This window comes from Schistocerca gregaria, chromosome X (assembly GCF_023897955.1).
Source record: "Schistocerca gregaria isolate iqSchGreg1 chromosome X, iqSchGreg1.2, whole genome shotgun sequence".
In the NCBI taxonomy this organism is placed as follows: domain Eukaryota; kingdom Metazoa; phylum Arthropoda; class Insecta; order Orthoptera; family Acrididae; genus Schistocerca; species Schistocerca gregaria.
In genome coordinates this window covers 203,013,438-203,028,707 of record NC_064931.1, presented here as the reverse complement: position 1 = coordinate 203,028,707, position 15,270 = coordinate 203,013,438, and positions in this window count along the sequence as shown.

Below are 15,270 nucleotides of genomic sequence, written 5' to 3'. Positions count from 1 at the left end.
AACTATTTACTTATTTATTTAATTTTTTCGTAGTTATATATAATCAATGTCTCGCAGTAGTCAAATTCAGAACAAATTTTTTTTGTTGTTTCTAATAATAAATATCCTGTAGACGACTTCTGTGAGATGGATCGATGGCTCGACAACAACAACAACAACAAGAACAACAATTCTGGTGAGAGTAAAATTCTTGCTTCGGAGCGTAAGATAGTGGCTGCTGAAAGGCAGTGCGATCTCTCCCTTCTGGAACATGAGACAGAGATGTTTGACTCGGAGGGAAAACTACCAGAAAGATCGACTGAACTGCTCAACCCTGGGACCCAGATTGTAGAAGGTGATTACAATGTGACAGTCATCATTACATCATATAATTATTATTCAGGAACGGTGATTTACGTGATTGTCGTTGTTTGTTTGCAGCATATATTTTAAAAAATCATGAGCATTGTTCTTAATTTTTTCCTGTTATTTGTATGTTACAGAGATGACACCAAGACCGCCATGACAACAGCTTGCTGTGGCATGTGCACCTAGAGCAGTGGTTGTGGAGCTGGGTGTCAAACACAACCCGAGCGGCGCTTTTCACAGCGATGCACGCCGCTCGGCTGTGTGTTTGATACCCGCCAGCACAATCACCGCTCTAGGAGCACCCTCCCCTCCCCCCATGAACCATGGACCTTGCCGTTGGTGGGAAGGCTTACGTGCCTCAGCGATACAGATAGCTGTACCGTAGGTGCAACCACAACGGAGGGGTATCTGTTGATAGGCCAGACAAATGTGTGGCTAATGAAGAGGGGCAGCAGCCATTTCACTAGTTGCAGGGGCAACAATCTGGATGATTGACTGATCTGGCCTTGTAACACTAACCAAAACGGCCTTGCTGTTGTGGTACTGCGAATGGCTGAAAGCAAGGGGAAACTACAGCCGTAATTTTTCCCGAGGGCATGCAGCTTTACTGTATGTTTAAATGATGATGGCGTCCTCTTGGGTAAAATATTCCGGAGAACAAATAGTCCCCCATTCGAATCTACGGGTGGGGACTACTCAAGAGGACGTCGTTATCAGGAGAAAGAAAACTGGCGTTCTAGGGATCGGAGCGTGGAATGTCAGATCCCTTAATCGGGCAGGTAGGTTAAAAAATTTAAAAAGGGAAATGGATAGGATAAAGTTAGATATAGTGGGAATTAGTGAAGTTCGGTGGCAGGAGGAACAAGACTTTTGATCAGATGAATACTGGGTTATAAATACAAAATCAAATAGGGGTAATGCAGGAGTAGCTTTAATAATGAGTAGGAAAATAGGAGTGCGGGTAAGCTACTACAAACAGCATAGTGAACGCATTATTGTGGCAAAGATAGATCCGAAGCCCATACCAACTACAGTAGTACAAGTTTATATGCCAACTAGCTCTGCAGATGATGAAGAAATTGATGAAATGTATGATTAGATAAAAGAAATTATTCAGGTAGTGAGGGGAGCCGAAAATTTAATAGTCATGGGTGACTGGAATTGGACAGTAGGAAAAGGAAGAGAAGGAAACGTAGTAGGTGAACACGGATTGGGGCTAAGAAATGAAAGAGGAAGCCGCCTGGTAGAATTTTGCGCAGAGCATAACTTAATCATAACTAACACTTGGTTCAAGAATCATGAAAGAAGGTTGTATACATGGAAGAACCCTGGAGATATTAGAAGGTATCAGATAGATTATATAATGGTAAGACAGAGATTTAGGAACCAGGTTTCAAATTGGAAGACATTTCCAGGGGCAGATGTGGACTCTGACTACAAATCTATTGGTTATGAACTGTAGATTAAAACTGAAGAAAATGCAGAAAGGTGGGAATTTAAGGAGATGGTACCTGCATAAACTGAAAGAACCAGAGGTTGTACAGAGTTTCAGGGAGATCATAAGGGAACAACTGACAGGAATGAGGGAAAGAAATACAGTAGAAGAGGAGTGGGTAGCTTTGAGAGATGAAATAGTGAAGGCAGCAGAGGATCAAGTAGGTAAAAAGACGAGGGCTAGTAGAAATCCTTGGGTAACAGAAGAGATACTGAATTTAATTAATGAAAGGAGAAAATACAAAAATTCAGTAAATGAAGCAGGCAAAAAGGAATACAAACGACTCAAAAATGAGATCGACAGGAAGTCCAAAATGGCTAAACAGGGATGGCTAGAGGACAAATGTAAGGGTGTAGAGGCTTATCTCACGAGGGGTAAATTAAATAGACCTTTGGAGAAAAAGAGAACCACTTGCATGAATATCAAGAGCTCAGATGGAAACCCAGTTCTAGGCAAAGAAGGGAAAGCAGAAAGGTGGAAGGAGTATATAGAGAGTTTATACAAAGGTGAGGTACTTGAGAGCAATAATATGAAAATGGAAGAGGATGTAGATGAAGATGAAATGGGAGATACGATAGTGCGTGAAGAGTTTGACAGAGCACTGAAAGACCTACATCGAAACAAGGCCCCGGAGGGTAGACAACATTCCATTAGAACTACTGACAGCCTTGGGAGACCCAGTCCTGACAAAACTCTACCATCTGGTGAGCAAGATGTATGAGACAGGCGAAACTCCCTCAGACTTCAATAATAACATAATATTTCCAATCGCAAAGAAAGCAGGTATTGACAGATGTGAAAATTACCGAAGTATCAGTTTAATAAGTAAAAGCTGCAAAATACTAAGGCGAATTCTTTACAGATGAATGGAAAAACTGGTAGAAGCCGACCTCGGGGAAGATCAGTTTGGATTCCATAGAAATGTTGGAACACGTGAGGCAATACTGACCCTACGACTTATCTTAGAAGAAAGATTAAGGAAAGGCAAACCTACGTTTCTAGCATTTGTAGACTTGGAGAAAGCTTTTGACAATATTGACTGGAATACTCTCTTTCAAATTCTGAAGGTGGCAGTGATAAAATATAGGGAGCGAAAGGCTTCTTACAATTTGTACAAAAACCAGATGACAGTGATAAGAGTCGAGGGACATGAAAGGGAAGCAGCAGTTGGGAAGGGAGTGAGACATGGTTGTAGCCTCTCCTCGATGCTATTCAATCTGTATATTGAGCAAGCAGTAAAGGAAACAAAAAGAAAAGTTTGAAGTAGGTATTCAAACTCATGGAGAAGAAATTAAAACTTTGAGGTTCGCTGATGACAATGTAATTCTGTCACAGACAGCAGAGGACTTGGAAGAGCAGTTGAACGGAATGGACAATGTCTTGAAAGGAGGGTATAAGATGAACATCAACAAAAGCAAAACGAGGATACTGGAATGTAGTCGAATTAAGTCGGGTGATGCTGAGGGAATTAGATTAGGAAATGAGACACTTAAAGTAGTAAAGGAGTTTTACTATTTGGGGAGCAAAATAACTGATAATGGTCGAAGTAGAGAGGATATAAAATGTAGACTGGCAATGGCAAGGAAAGCGTTTCTGAAGAAAAGAAATTTGTTAACATCGAATATAGATTTATGTATCAGGAAGTCGTTTCTGAAATTATTTGTATGGAGTGTAGCCATGTATGGAAGTGAAACATGGACAATAACTAGTTTGGACAAGAAGAGAATAGAAGCTTTCGAAATGTGGTGTTACAGAAGAATGCTGAAGATAAGGTGGATAGATCACGTAACTAATGAGGAGGTATTGAATAGGATTGGGGAGAAAAGAAGTTTGTAGCACAACCTGACTTGAAGAAGGGATCGGTTGGTAGGACATGTTCTGAGGCATCAAGGGATCACCAATGTAGAACTTGATGGCAGGGTGGAGGGTAAAAATCGTAGAGGGAGACCAAGAGATGAATACAGTAAACAGATTCAGAAGGATGTAGGTTGCCGTAATTACTCGGAGATGAAGAGGCTTTCACAAGATAGAGTGGCATTGAGAGCTGCATCAAACCAGTCTCAGGACTGGAGACCACAACAACAACAACAGGAGCACGTGCCACAGCAAGCTCGTGAGGCGGCTGCATCTGCTGCAGTGGCTAACCCCAAACCACCGCGTACCCTCTGGCGTCCCTGGGTGGTTCAGTCAGAGCAACGATCTCCTACTCCCAGGCTGGTGATGGTGTATGCTCCAATATGCAGGAGCATCAAGTAGCGCCCTCGCCACCGCCTGGGTTCTTCCGTAGGAGATCAGTGCCACCACCTCCAACTACTCATGCTCTGGCTGCTCACCCTCGCCAGCAACAAAGGGTATGTGTGCCTCGGCGTATACCCCTCCTCCCCCCGAAGGCATCTCATCCCCAGTGACCTCATCCACTGGCTGGATACCGTCGTCACCTAGCTGTAGTATTAATGAACATGTGGCTAGCAGTAATGCTCTGTCCAGTCCTGATAGTGAAGGACATCAGATCAGCAGTGTCATGGCCGCTTTAGAATACTTAGTGGTTGCTAGGGCCTTTGAAGGGCGTATCTCATTTACTAGAATTGAGAACCCAGCTGGGGTAGGGGGGGGGGGCGGGGGTGTATCGTGACCCAGTCAGGTTTTGTGGAAACGTGTCTCTCGGTGCTAGAGGTAGAGCTCGTGGAAGCCCTAGACGATCTGAGATATAATGCCATTAAATGTAATGCAGTGCTCTGCTGTGAGGTGACTCACTCACTCAAACAGCAGGGTGCTGCTCAGGAGAAAATCATGCACTACATCTGTGGTGATAATGGCGTCATATCTCAGAGGACATCAATTGCCGAGTGGTTTCGTGAATCAGCCTTGGGTCCTATGCTGGCCCAGTTTTCCGAGATGGATGTAAGAGGGTCAGCTAAAGCACTCAGCAAAATACCACACCTCTATATCCATATTTCATGTCTGTGATCCGTGAAATAGTTAAATCAAACTCCCTGAGGATATTAAGAATAGCGGGCTTGCATTAACGTTCAAAATGAAAAGGATAACGCTTGTTTTGCATAGTCAATTCTGGCTTGTGAGAGAAATTACACAAAAGATCCACAGCGTTGGGGCTTAAGAAACTACATCGCTAGACCAAATTTTAAGTGGGCCCCTATTTTCATTGAGTACTTTGTTGCTGCAGAGATGTCGAAGGTTTCAGTAGAATTTATGGAGCCAATGTATTTGGGTATGTGTATACTGGACATCTCCAAACTCCACATGCACCACTTCCACTATGAGTTTGCTAAAACTCATTTCGTGGAACCAAAGTTATTTTCTATGGATACAGATATCTTCATCTACTGGATGAAGAAACGTGATTCATATGAAGTAATTAGGTGTAAAGGTAGTGAATTCGACACATCAGGATGTGCAGCCGATAATCCTTATGGTACTGTTCCTCAGAACAAGAAGGTTATCGGCTTAAAGAAAGATGATGCGGATGGATTGCCGTTTGTGGAGTTTGTGGATCTAAGATCCAAAATTTATGCATATCGTACAATAGGTGGAGCCATCCAGGGGTGGACTAAGGTTGTGCGACACGCAGCATCACCTGTACTCACAGTCGAAGACTACTTGCAGTGCCTGTACGGTCGAGTTCACGGTGCTCCGCCACAACCTCCACATTTGGTACAAAAAACTAGTATTCGATTGCGAGGTCATGAGGTGTACATTGTGCTCCAATCTAAAGTCAGGGTGTCACCTCATGACGACAAAAGAGTCATTTGTGATGACGGGATCAAAACCCTCGCGTACTCACACTACTTACTTGAAGTGTGAGAGGGGATGGGGGGCTCCGATGGTGTGAAAAGAGAGAGTGAGTGAGTGAGTGACTGGCTGAGTGAGAGTTTGTACCTAATAGTATGGCTCTTTTATCATAGTTTAAATATTGTATATGGGATGTGTGTCTTACTTGCATGTGTGAATGCTTATGTGTGTCTGTGTGTATGATTGTGAGTGCATTTGAGTGTAGATGTCCGTGTAAATGTGTATGCCTGTGAGTAAATATTTTTTTTTAAGTAAGTACCATAATATCTAGTTACGACTATATAAGCAGTATGTCCTGGGAAGAATCATTAAAAAATAAATGAAAATGCGCAATGTATATGTGTACATAAAAGTAAAAAAAAAAAAAAACTGAACCAAAATCATCAAAAAAGGTTAAAAGTAGTTTACTGTTTTTTCTCAACATTGCTCTTCATGTGCGTGTGTGATTGTATGAGTGTATGTGTAAATAGATTGGTTTTTAAGTTTCACCTACCGTTAGCTATCCAATTCATACGAGTTTTAAGTGTGAATTCCACCCAGTTCATTTTAGTGTATTGTTTGAGATGAACATTTTAGGGCCATCCGCTTCATTGTATTATTAAATCATTTCAGCTGCTTGAGGTGAAAAATGTTGAGAGCTACCCAGTTCAAAGTATATATTAAGTCTTCAGTTTGGGTGAAATTTCACTAGTGATAGTATTACGGTAAGAGAAACTATACCTCTGCAATAGCTGTAAACGGTACTGCAATATAAAGTACAAAAAAATTTTCAATCACTGCTGTTACTTTTAAAACTATGAACCGTAAATAACAAAATTTCAAACAGTAACAAGAACTGTGAATTTAAAATCAGTATTACTACGAGTATCGTAAAAACAACAAGATTTGTGGCTGTAAAGCTGTATTACTACTGTCAGTATTTATGTCTGAATAAGATATTGTTATTCGTTACCATACGTTTTTGTTGTTATTTCACAAATCCCTACCCTTACAAGTTCATATAAAGGCTGTGCAAGATGCAGGAGGTATTAGTTTTAAGCTTGAGAGAGGTGATGTGTAAGATGGATGAAAACAAAATATATGTCCTCTTCCAAAGATATATATAGCAAACGTGTCTGAAATTACATCAACTTAAACTAAGCCACGGACATAGTATCTGGTCAGAGCTACATACTATATAAGTAGTAGCTACGTAGAAATAAAGAAAAACACAGAATTTGAGGTAAAAATCCTTTTTTTTTCATTAATCCAACTTACAAGTAACCTTACATTTTCATAAGCAGACATAACACTATTTTCACACATCTTCTTCTTCAGCTGATGAATATTAGGGCACCTGTAGAATTCCAGGTCTTGAATAGATGCAGACTTGTAGATTCGTTGCAACCACGTGATCTTCTCCTCACCTTTGACGTAGACGATGGTATCAGGATGTTAAAATAATCGAAGTGATGTCATCATTTCATTATAAGGTATACCAGGATCATACCAGTGGAGTCCATAAAAGAAACATGTTAGCCACTTTGCCCTCCACCATGTTTTAGCACAGTTCACATCTTTGGACGGCCTCAGTGATGCAACTCTTGCTGAGAATGTCTCTATTATACCATCAGCTTCTGTGTATGCTATGAGTGCAACATCTTTAAACACGAATTGTCTACACTCATCATCACAGTTGTCATTGTGAAATGCTCTGGGCATGCCACAGCACTTGGTCATTCATACAGCACGCTGCAAAACACCATTAAGTGTTAATCACACGGTCATGTAGAACTAGAGCATACGCTACAGTGTGTTCTGGGAAATTTGATGAAGATGCAAATTCGATTCATACATCTGTTGCTCCTGATTTGTCTCATTCTGCTTAGAACAGTCTATCACGATGATTGGTCCCAGCTCCTTGCGTTTCCTTGGACTAAGTAGGCATCCTTCCTGTTCAACACCTTCGTAGTAAGAAGCACGGAACCTTGCACACATGCCAAATGCTAGACTGTATGCATTCTAATCCCACTGTAGCAGTAAACTGTCATACGGATAGAACTTGGAATTCAAGTAGACTGTGGCATTAGTTAAATTACAGTTGTTAAATATGGTGGAATGATTTGCTAAATCCCCTCTTCTATTGGTCTGGAATGCAATTGTGATGAATCTTGGTGTTCCCAGCTAAAATGAGGTTTTAATAGCCCATGTTTGCCTGGTCGCTGTAAGGAGCACCGGGTACTCAAAAACCTCCTATGAGCGGAAAGTTAATGGCAGATATGTATCGATACTCAGAAATTTTAAAAGCTTCAAACGTTCCTCGTCTACCACAATGATATGGGGCATTTTTCATCTAATTTAACTGATGATGATCTGATTCTCCTCCTGAAGTCCATGAATGTATGAGTTGCTATCCATTGCATTCCATACCAGGATAAGCTCCTGTTTAGCATTCATAATAATTCGCTGCATGTCCTCAAAGTACCCCATAAGCACTTTCAGAGGTATGCATGCAGTAAATCTGCTGTTCTGCTCACAGGCTCGTCTATCAACCATAATACATTTTCTAAGCCATTCAAATCCGAGAGTGATGATGCTATGCCACCATTATGTGTACTATCAATCTCTATCACATTAAGTTCATAAAATATTTCCTGGAACAGGAATGTCAAAACATTACGTGTAACCTTTGATACCACTGTATGACTACCATCCTTTTTCTTAAAGGATCCATCCAAATATATGAAACTCTTGCGTGGAAGGGTTAAAGCGTATTGGTGCTGGATGACAATCTTAATTTCATCGTTCTTGTTAAATATCATTGAAGCATAAGGTTTATGCGAGCAGTATTCCTGTCGTATGATTCGCTCATCGTATTCCCCTGGGTGAGATATAGAGCGACGGCGTCTTTGCGAGGTTTCAAGCCTACTTATTTAAGAAACTCGTAGTTCGCACGTGTTATCACCTTGCGGTTCTGCTGCAAAGTGCTGTGCTGTGCGCTGTGCGCACTAGTTTTATACCTTACGCCAATATTTTCGTAGATGTAGTCGTACAATTATTTCCTCGCCACAATACGCAGCTCCAAACAGTCCAGTGTCTGAACTGTTACTGGAAGGTACGTAGCGGTGGTGGGAGATTCAACAATCTTATACCCTGTTCCAACTGATGGGAAGAATCCGTAAATTGAATGAACCAATCTATCGTTGGGATAAAAGTTCATTGTAACACAGATTGAACTGACAGAGCGAATAACCAGTGTCTAATCAGATTCGTAAAAATCATTGGAATCCGTCTTCAAAACCTGTTCCATTGGGAAATTCAGTAGTGTGCCTACTGAACCTTTCTGCTTAAAGTCAATCAAGCATTCACCGTCAGATTTAAGTGTATTGATGTTTGCACGGAGCTCAATCCCTTTTACAGACTGTTTTAAAACTTAGTTTAAATCGTCCATAACGAGCTTCAGTTTCTACAATTTCGTTTTTACCATTAATTTCCAGATTCAGTTTTCCTAGGCGCTATAGTCTGGAACTGCGCGACCACTACGGTAGCAGGTTCGAATCCTGCCTCGGGCATGGATGTGTGTGATGTCCTTAGGTTAGTTAGGTTTAAGTAGTTCTAAGTTCCAGGGGACTGATGACTTCAGATGTTAAGTCCCATAGTGCTCAGAGCCATTTGAACCAGATGCAGTTTATTGTTTGCCTTTGTGGTATTTGGGGTGGTGTTGTATGTCTCCAGCCCAATCAGCGTGATGTTCCAATCTCCAACGCTTAAATCAGTTGGTGGGAAGTAATTCGCACGTAGTACAGACGATCGTTCTTTTAATGTCAGCGTGTACGTCACTGCACGTAAACATCGCCTGTTGAATGGTTGCTTAATACCCGGCCTTATATATCATTCGCAAACCTAAGGGGGAACGTGATGCACATATGACCACACAGGAATGGATTAAAGTCTTGGTAGCGTCAAAAATTATTGAACGCATATCTTGTGCCTGTGAAGTATTGTTGTAATTCTTCTGGGGGTTGCAGGTCGCCGAATGAGTCGTAATAGTAGATGTTATTTGTATTTCTTTTTTTAACATATGCTACCCACTGAGTTCCAGGTCCTCTTCCTACACTCAGATTCACAATTCCGCATTCTCCTGATATCCAAATAGTCTTCGGTAATGTGTTCCGTATAAACACACCTGGAATCTCGGAATGTTGAATTTATTCGTAAAAAACTTAACCAGATCTGTATTTGTAAGCGCCCTGTCTGGTAAGACTGCTAGGTGGCTTTTTTTTTTTGTTTATGAAGGGGCCTAAGCCTTCCTTGTATGGCTTCAAGCATAGCCCTTTTCCGATGGCTGCTGCCTCTGTCACGCGATTATGTCTTCGTGTCTCCTGTAGTTGCTCCTGAGAGCTTTGTGCATTCTTGATTGGCCTGGCAATAGCTGTAGCACCCCCAGCCAATGAACCCACCGCTAAGAGACCGGCTAAGGCAGCAATGAGGAAGGGAATAATTTCACCCGACGTCTTGGGTATTGACAGAACCCTGGGCGGTTAAATTGATCTTTTTTTTTCTCATTCCTTTCTGCCTCAGGGTGCTTTCAGGTGCGTCACGATGCAGTGTTTTATGCATCCTTTGGTTTACATCTTCTTCCTTAGCGCCCTACGTGCAGCGCACATAACTTGGCTGAACTTCTTCACACTCAAGCCCAACTTAATTTTACCACACATAGTTTTTTCAACTCCAAACGCTGCAATGCGTTGGCCTATACCAATATCCTTTTTGCGCACGTATTGCTTTAGATTTATCAGCTAAAATTCGATCGGTGGTGTGACCATCTTTATTTTCTGCGTAAGTGATGTGTTCCATACACGCTTCGTACTGTAGATTTATTCCCTCATCACCGCGTACCAATCATTTTTGGAGTTTTGTTCCAGGTCCACAGTATTTATATTCATGAATGTGTAATTCGACTGGTAGTTTGTCGAGAATACCGCCACCTCCTCTAATGTGTCTTCTATCACGCATTCTACGCTACTGAGGTGCTGGTGGGCTGCACTCCCTGTTATATAACAAATCGTCAGCTTCGATCCAGCTGTTTAGTGACGCGAGAAAAACAAACCATTTAACCATTGCTCTATTCCCTCGACACCGTACGACCCTCTCTACGAGATGCACATATGGTTCCGAGCTGTTCTGTAGCTCTTGTGGGTAAAAAGCATCCTGCAATTTCAGTACCACTGCTCTCCTTTAAGAGGTAGGTTCTAGGATTCGTTCTCTGCACTTTGGAAATTATGAATATCTCGGTTGACCAATTTGGCATGTATGACTTCTCAAATGCTGTCTTGTGTTTTGTAATGTGTAATAAATCATCTACATTAAACTGCTGTTTGCTCGTATCTGACATCTTAATGCGATTTTATACTGTGTCTAGAAGTCTGTTAGCACGAAAATCGAGTAGTCTAATTTTTATTGTGCGATGTTTGGTTCGATTTTACTGCCCAGTTATTTGCGGGAGGCTTGGGTTCAAATGGCTCTGAGCACTATGGGACTTAACATACGAGGTCATCAGTCCCCTAAAACTTAGAACTACTTGAGCCTACCTAACCTAAGGATATCACACACATCCATGCCCGAGGCAGGATTCGAACCTGCGACCGTAGCGCTAGCGTGGTTCCAGACTGTAGCGCCTAGAACCGATCTGCCACTCCGGCCAGCTATTTGCGGGAGGATATCGATCCATTTGTGTGAGCCACGAAGATTGAATTGCATCCGCATTTGATTTTTTCACCGTTCTGTTCAGACGTTCCACGATACTCGCCCTCAGATGGGTGAACGTCGAATAGTGAGATACTACCTACCGCTCCATAACAGTCTTGAAATATCTGTTGTAAAACTCAACGCCGTGATCTGTTTGAAGGTTGTCTGGGCTTCGAATCGTCCCCGCCTGCAGCAACCCATCAAACACATGCACGACTTCCTTCCCTGTTTTCACTTTCGTGGGTAATGCCCCGGTATATTTAGAATATGTATCAATGACCATTAAAATATATTTGAATCCGTTATTCACAGGCGAATATTCCCTCATGTCGACAAACGTCCGCCTGCCACAGCTCGTTCAAACCTTTAATCATAACATATCTTCGAGGGTATGTTTTGTGTGCTGGTTTGTGCAGTTACTTATTCGATGCTGCCTCTCTCTATCTCTAAGCTCACAAATTATTGAAACAACTTCATTCGAATGAGCTGTATTACCAGCGGCAGCTGCTGCCATGAGCAGTCGTAGCCCGTCTATTTGCTCGGTGGGGTCGTCGTAAGCACTACGGGAGTCGATTGCTCACTCTTTTATGCTGAATGTCAATACCATCACCACTGCTATTTTTTTCACCATCCAAAGTAGTTTCTATAGTGTATTTGTATTTCACTTGGTATTGGCTGCATTTGTTGCTGCAGGTACACTTTTCTTCATAAGTAAGAGAGATTCTTCGATGAATTTTGCACAGCATACAAACAATACTTACAGGTGTATGAAACTCTAGAATTTCCCAAATCTGTTAAAAACTGTGGTAAAAATTGAGATAATTAACTATAAAATTATTGTTTTCTCTAAACACAAAATTTAAAACGTAACAGCCCATTCATTTTTCCATAGATTAAATAAATTCTAGAGTTTCATACACCTGTAAGTATGGTGTGTAAGCTGTGCAAAATTCATCAAAAAATCTCTCTTACTTATGAAGAAAAGTGTACCTATAGCAACAAATGCAGCCAACAGTAAGCGAAAAAAATCATGAAATTTCACATTCAACAAATATAATTTTTTCGTGTTTTTTAACTTCCACTGCTATGAGTGCGAATCCTGAATCCTTCATGGTCATGCTGACAAAGTTTTACGAATTTATTTGTAAAATTATAGACACTGCAAATTAAAATGTCCTGTGGTGCCTCTCCTTCTCGAAGTCGGCCAGTTTGACGTCCTACCCCCCTTAAACAGTGATAGAATAAGTAATTTTGAACAAAAAATGTTATGTGAACATATGTCCGCAAATGCTTCGTTAGGGAGCTATCGGTATTGAAAGGAACTTTAATTCCGCAAAATTGATGTGCACAACCTGAATGTATTCGCTATACAACTGGACTGTAACGTGATTTTCTTGAAGAAAATGCACGGGTATATGCCATGTTTGCGCCTTGCAACCTACCACGTATATGGTCATATGACGTACGTAGTACGGGTACCCGTTTTTCTGCGCAGTTGTCCCGTGTAACCCGCATTGTGTAGTGTACCGGCGACTGATTGGTTAGCTGTGTAGTGCATGGCATTAACTGTGTTCGTACAAGCGCTGCTAACAATGCCACACGTCTACAGTAATGAGGAATACGCAGATATGGTGTATGTTTAAGGCTTTTGCGACGGTAGTGCTACCGCTGGAAGAAATGAATACCATAGTCGCTTTCCGACTCGACTATTACCTTATCGCTGGGTGTTTACCAAAGTGTTTATCACTTTGCGTGCAACAAACTCTCTTCCAAGTAGCCATTTTTCGTCCGAGCGTGCACGTCAACAAACTGTGCAAGAACAGGAAGAAATTAGCGCAAGAGTTCAGCGAAGTCTTGGTACGAGCATACGAAGAATGTCCCTGCGTATGAATGTCCCACAGGCACGTGTATGGGAAACATTACATGTGGAAAACCTGTATCCATTTCGCATACAGCGTGTCCAAAAACTCCACGTTGGCGACAATGCCCAACGACTTCAATTCTGCCACTGGTTAGTTGAGAACAGTCATTTGCTTCCATACATACTATTCACTGACGAAGCCCAGTTTTCACGACATGTAATAAACATCATACGCAATACATAGATAATATTGTCGGGAAGGCGAGCCAAAGGTTGCGTTTCATTGGCAGGACACTTAGCAGATGCAACAAGTCCACTAAAGAGACAGCTTACACTACACTCGTTCGTCCTCTGTTAGAATATTGCTGCGCGGTGTGGGATCCTTACCAGGTGGGATTGACGGAGGACATCGAAAGGGTGCAAAAAAGGGCAGCTCGTTTTGTATTATCGCGTTATAGGGGAGAGAGTGTGGCAGATATGATACACGAGTTGGGATGGAAGTCATTACAGCATAGACGTTTTTCGTCGCGGCGAGACCTTTTTACGAAATTTCAGTCACCAACTTTCTCTTCCGAATGCGAAAATATTTTGTTGAGCCCAACCTACATAGGTAGGAATGATCATCAAAATAAAATACGAGAAATCAGAGCTTGAACAGAAAGGTTTAGGTGTTCGTTTTTCCCGCTCGCTGTTCGGGAGTGGAATAGTAGAGTGATAGTATGATTGTGGTTCGATGAACCCTCTGCCAAGCACTTAAATGTGAATTGCAGAGTAGTCATGTAGATGTAGATGGTTACGGGAAAATACACTCGCTTCAGTGGACAGCAATGTCTCTATACACAGCTTTAACACAAGGCAGCTATCTGTTCAGTGTTTCCCACACAATGGATAGCACCATCTCTAAATCCTGGGGAGGGGGAAGGTGGAGAGGGGGGAAGGGATTGAGGTCCACATGCAGGCTGAGAAAACACGTGACGTCATCCAGGAGTGGGGGTGGGTGTTGTCGGGATCTGGGGTGGGTGTGGTCAGGGGGTGATTAATTGATCAATCTAATTAATTTGCATGCCAGTTTGATATCAAAATTGCCCTGACACCGCTATTATCCTAGTACTGACCTGTGGTAGTAATCGAAGACACGCTAACAGCTGCCAACCACCTGCAACCCTTCAGGACGACGTCTTCCCTGACTGCGATGTCATCTTTCAGCAGTATAATTGTCTTCGTCGTCGAGCCATAACCGTGTTACAATGGTTTGGGGAGCGCTATAGTGAACTCATGTTGATGTCTCAGTGACTAAATTCCCCTGATGTAAATTCTAGGGAATTCATCTGAGTCACTATCGGACGCCGTCACTTTCTTACGCATAGCAGTAGCCCGTTGTTTACGCGAATTACACGATATACGCTTAGACATCTAATGCGACATACTTCCACAAACCTACCAAGAAACTGTCGGATCCCTGATACGTAGAACCAGTGATGTATTTCGTTCCAAAGATGGACAACCAAATTATTAAGCAGGTGGTCATAATGTGTATGTAAAACTACAAACGTTTTATAAAAATGTATTTTGCTGGGAGCTGAATGACTAATGTATGTCACCGCCCGGACGGCTTTGAGTGGTCTGTTGTAGCGCTCCATATCAATGGGCAATTCGGGAAATTGGGAGTCCCCAACCAGCACGTTGCGGAGATCTTACGTCGAGTATTCGAATATCATATCCGAGAGAAATATGTCCACTTCCAAGTTAGCGATCGGCTCTTGTCTGCACCACTCGAGATTAAAACGAGAATAACTTTGGCGGTTCTAGTAAATGTTCTCGGTTCTCGAGCTATACCCGTTTTTGTGTATCCAGAATTCGCTCCTTCACTTACTGTGTAACAAAGAAATATATATCAAAGGAATATTAAATTTAGAAACATTATAAAAACTAGTAGCAATCACGAAGAGATATCACTTTCAGTATCAAGCATCGATGTGATACTAAAATACGCGAAAGATCCACTTTCTACACATTACTTTTCTTAAAA